We start from the raw sequence: 5,576 nt of genomic DNA, 5'->3' as shown, positions 1-5,576 counted from the left end.
CATCAATACCCATGAGGTTTCATTTTGGATACCAAAATCTGTAGGTGCTCAAGTCCCTTATATGAAATGGCATAGTACAGTAGGCCTTCTGTATCTGTGGTTGCAGAACCAATGGATACACAGAAACAACTGTATATAGAAATCAGTTGTGTCTCTATAGATTAATAATGAGTTTTCAGAAGGAGAATTTTTAAAAAAAATCCAATTTCCAATTGTGTCAAAAGATAAAATTCTTACTAATAAATTTAACCAAGGAGGTGGAAAATCTGTGCTCTGAAAACTAATAGACACTGATTAAAGAAATTGAAAACGATGAAACTAAATGGAAAGATATATGGTACTTATGGATTGGAAAAAGTAACATTGTTAAAATGCCCATATCATCCAAAGCAATCTACAAATTAATTGACATCCCTATACAAATACCAATGGCATTTTTCACAGAACTTGAAAAAAGAATCTTAATATTTGCATAGAACCACAAAAGACCCCAAATAGCCAAAATAATCTTGGGAAAAAAACAAAGCTGAAGGTATCACACTCCCTGATTTCAAACTATACTATAAACCTATAGTAATCAGAACTGTATGGTACTGGCATGAAAACAGACACATAGATCCATGGAAGAGAATACAGATCCCAGAAATAAACCCATGCATATATGGTAAACTAGTCTATGACAAAGGAGGCAAGAATAAACAATGAAGAAAAGACAGTCTCTTCAATAACGTGTTCATAAAACTGGACAATACATGCAAAAGAATGAAAGTGGACCACTTTGTTACACCATATAAAAAATAAATTCAAGATGGAGTAAAGACTTGAATGTATGACCTGAAACTATAAAACTCCTAGAAGAAAACATAGGCAGTGAGCTCTTTGACATCAGTCTTAGCAATATTTGTTTGGACATATCTCCACAGGCAAGGGCAACAAAAGCAAAATTAAGCAAATAGGACTACATCAAACTAAAAAACTTTCTTACAGCAAAGGAAACCATGAACAAAATGAAAAGGCAAACTACTGAATGGGAAAACATATTTGCATATCATATATCAGATAAGGGGGTTGAAATCAAAAATATATAAAGAACTCATACAACTCAATATCAAAAACCAACCTGTTTAAAAAATGGGCAGAGGACCTGAACAGACATTTATCCAAAGAAGATGTATGGATGGCCAACAGGCACATGAAAAAGTGCTTAACATTGCTAAAGATCAGAACAATGCAAATCAAAACCACAATGAGATATTATCTCATACCTGTCTGAATGGCTATTATCAAAAAGACAAAAATTAACAAGTGTTTGCAAGGGTGTGGAGAAAAGGAAATCCTCATGTTCTAGTGGTGGGAATGTAAACTGGTGAAACACTATGGAAAATAGTATGAAGTTTCCTCACAAAACTAAAGATAGAACTACCATATGATCTGGTACTTCCATTTGTGGGTATTCATCCAATGAAAATAAAAATACTAACTCAAAAAGATATATGCACCCCCGTGTACATTGCAGCATTAACAATAGCAAAGATATGGAAACAACTTGTGTCTATCAATAGATGAATGGATAAATATGTGATATATATATTAGTATCCATCAATGGATGAATGGATAAAGAAGATGTGGTATATATATACAATAGAATATTATTCAACCATAAAAAAATAAAAATTTGCCATTTGTGACAACATGGATGGACTTAGAGGATATTATAAACGAAATAAGTCAGAGAGAGAAAGAAAAATGCCAAATACCATATGATTTTACTTATATGTGGAATCTAAAAACAAAACAAACAAACAAAGAAGATAAAACCAAAACAGGCTCATAGGTACAGAAAACAAACTGGTGGTTGCCAGAGGGGAGGGGGTTTGGGGGACAGGCAAAATAGGTGATGGGATTAACAGGTATAAACTTGCAGTTATGAAATAAATAAGTCATGGAGATGTAATATATAGCATAGGGAATATAGTAAATAATATTTTAATAACTTTGTATGGTGATAACTAGCCTTATTGTGGTGACCATTTAAAAATGTATTTAAAGATTTGATCACCGTGCTGTATACCCAAAACTAATATGATTTTTTGTCAATTATACTTCAATTTAAAAAATAAATATAAAGCATCTTGCCAAGTGCATGTCTTCAGAAAACATCTAATTTGGCCTTCCAATTCACATCTGAGATTTCAAAGACAGTATTTATTTTAGTATACTGTCTGCTACCTTTCTTCAGCTCCTTCTTTCATAATAAATATCACTTTTAAATTTTATACTTCATTGTGAATTTTTTTGTTAAATGTGATGACACATTAAAATCATAATGAAGTAATCATAGTTCAGACATAAAAAATTGAGTCAGGTAGCCTCTGAGGATCCTGTCTCACACATGTCCCTGTACCACTTGAGAACTTGAACTTTCTGTGGACTATACCAAACCAAGGACACCAGCCATTTTTAAAACAACATCTGCTAGCTGCAACCTTGTGGCCTCAAGGTCATTCCCCTTGTGACTATGTAGCCATTTTGGATCCCAACCTTTCCTTGCTTAACAAGCACCCTTACTCTTTGCCTCCAATTATAATCCTTAATAAACAACTCATGTAACTAACTGTGGCCTTAAAGTTTTTGTCTGTATAAACTTCCTCCATTTTGTAGTCTGGCAGAAGAACACAATTCAAGTGCTTCTTGAATCTGTGTCTCCTGGGCTGCAGTCCTAACAAAGCCCAAATGAATGCTTGTTTCAATCATGTCTCCATTTCTGAAATTTTGGTTAACATACGAGAATGGTGTAATATAAAATATCCCCCACTCAACCTACAATGCCTTCCTTTTCCTCCACCCTGACAATGAGGCTAAGTCATATATGGTGGGATGAGTGAGAAATTAATCTATGATTTGTTCCCACTGCTCTAGTTGTATGGAAGGAATAAGAGATCATCTTCAATCTCCTTTCCTCAGGGGCCTGATAATGTCCTTAATCCCAAGAAGAAACTTTCTAATGTAAAACATTAGTGTCTCAATAAAAGGGAAACTTAGGCTGGAATTTGTAGTAGCAGGAGGAAGGGTGTCTAGATAGTGCCCAGTAAAAACCTGGAAGAGGATTAAGATTTTGTGGGTCATACTTCCTCATGAGTCCCTGGGAATGACTGCCTTGTGCTGCCTCTTGGGTGGCTGTGCTCAGGGTGCTCTGGCCATCAACCTTGAAAAGATTACTAGATTTAATCCAGGGAAAAGGTGACAGAGAAGCCATATTCAAGGTGGCTTGGATCAACTAGCACATCACCGGGGACTTGTGTGATAGACTGAGGGAAAGTCTCCCTTTTGGGTTCTTTTTTGGTTTGTTTTTATTAATTTTTATTGGAGCATAGTTGCTTTACAATGTTGTGTTAGTTTCTGCTGTATAGCAAAGTGAATTAGCTATACATATATCCCCTTTCTTTTGGATTTTCTTCCCATTTAGTTCACCACATAACACTGAGAAGAGTTCACTATACAACAAGGTATCACCTCACACCGGTCAGAATGGCCATCATCAAAAAATATACAAACAACAAATGCTGGAGAGGGTGTGGAGAAAAGAGAACTCTCTTGCACTGTTGGTGGGAATATAAATTGATACAGCCACTACGGAGAATGGTATGGAGGTTTCTTAAAAAACTAAAAATAGAAGTACCATACGACCCAGCAATCCCACTCCTGGGCATATACCCTGAGACAACCATAATTCAAAAAGACACATGCACCCCAATGTTCACTGCAGCACTATTTACAATTAACCTTTGGGTTCTTAAGTAGTTTTCTAAGGAAGAGAAATTTTCTTCACTTCATCCAGTATTATGACTGAAAATGAATTTCATTGCAGCCTAGAGAGTGGGTACATGGAGCAGCTTGAACAGGGTTTCAAGAAATAAAACAGATATGGTCTTTTTTTTTTCACCATGGTATATTTATTGAATATATACTTATTGCATGATTAAGTTTAAATTCCCTTTGATTTGTAATAGCCTTCTGATTCACTCACATAGCATTGTGTAGTAATATGTGGAGAAAAAAGAAGTCAGTAAAGTGAAGTGTGATTTCTTTAAATTACCTTTCCCTTTGTCCTCTGAGGAAAGTGAGATAGATGTTTCTGGCCAAGTGGCAACCAGCAGTCAACTAGGCCATGGGTCACAGCAGAGGATACAAATAAGGATATTAGACTCATCAAAGTGTGTAGGAGGAGTAGGTGGCAGAAAGGTCAACAGTTACTTGAGAGATGTATAGATGAGTCTTATTACTACCAAAATATTTTTAACCAGTATACCTTATTGCCTGGCTATGACGGATAGTAGTTTAATCTATACGTTTATGCTTAGATTTTCTTTAGAAAAACCTAAATTTTCTGACTTTCACTGGACAGTAAATCATGCAATAGCCTTGGGTACCAGAGGTAGTCAGGTAGAGTGTTTCAGACTAAGCTCAAGGCTTCTAATGTTTTTTTTTTTCTATTTTAGCACTTGAGAAAATGTATACTTGTCCATTAAATCATTAAGGCTTGATATTTAAATATACAATGCAGTTCATTCTGTTATTCCATTAGCCCACCATCTACTAAGTTAGAGCCATATAACATTTGGCTAAGTAAGAAAAAAAAAAAGAATAAATTAAAATGCTTGATGTGAATAGATGTGATTTAATCACAGCATTCAAAAATCACCTTTGTATTTCTACAAATCTACTAGATTTTTACTTTTATAATATTGAAAATGCATTGATTCATATTATTTAAATCTAGAAAAGTCTATACTAATAATTTAGTCAAACCCCCTCATTTTATAGTACCAGAAAATGAAACATAATACATAGTGAGGCTATCAATCAACTTTATAATATACTTTCCTTATGGTAAATTCTCCATATTTCATCTATTTTAATAAAAAAAGCATATTGAACACTATTGGAAGGAGTTTGGGTACTATATGTAAGTTGGATATTATAAATTAGATGTATGTTTAATCAAACCTAGCAAAGGATCTAATACTTTACATTATATTTACACTTAATTTTTTAATTGAGAAGAGATTTCTAAACCACATTCAGCAGAAGTCTTTTTGTATTTATAGCAAGAGAGGTGGTAGAGACACTAGACAAGAGAAGCTTCAGGCCCTCCACTCACACTCTAAAAACACAACAGATCCATAGATATTCAATATTTGGATAGTTATATGTTACAGTTCTGATGATTACTTTCTTATAACCATATTAGCTTGACTGACCAGTCTTTGAACCTCTTGTTCCTGTCTGTTTTCTATAATGAATTTTCTTGCCTATTTCTTCTTGTAATTTTTAATCCCTGGAAGTTTTCTTATTGTTTAATCTTGAACAGAGTTTTATAATCAAAAGTTCTCAGTTCTTTTTAATCCTTTTAATTTTCATAAAAACCTGTATTGTTTCATTTTTTAAAAAAACTTCTTATATTCTTTGTCATCTGATATTAATAAGATAAATTGCTTGCCATACCCCAAGGAAGTGCTTCTCTTTTCTGCTTCTGTGTTTCACTGTGTTCGGCTCTTTCCCTAGAATCACTTGC

This window comes from Lipotes vexillifer, unplaced genomic scaffold (assembly GCF_000442215.2).
Source record: "Lipotes vexillifer unplaced genomic scaffold, Lipotes_vexillifer_v1.1 scaffold1192, whole genome shotgun sequence".
NCBI lineage: Eukaryota > Metazoa > Chordata > Mammalia > Artiodactyla > Lipotidae > Lipotes > Lipotes vexillifer.
The sequence above is the reverse complement of the archived record's forward strand: the minus strand, read 5'-3'. Positions refer to the sequence as shown.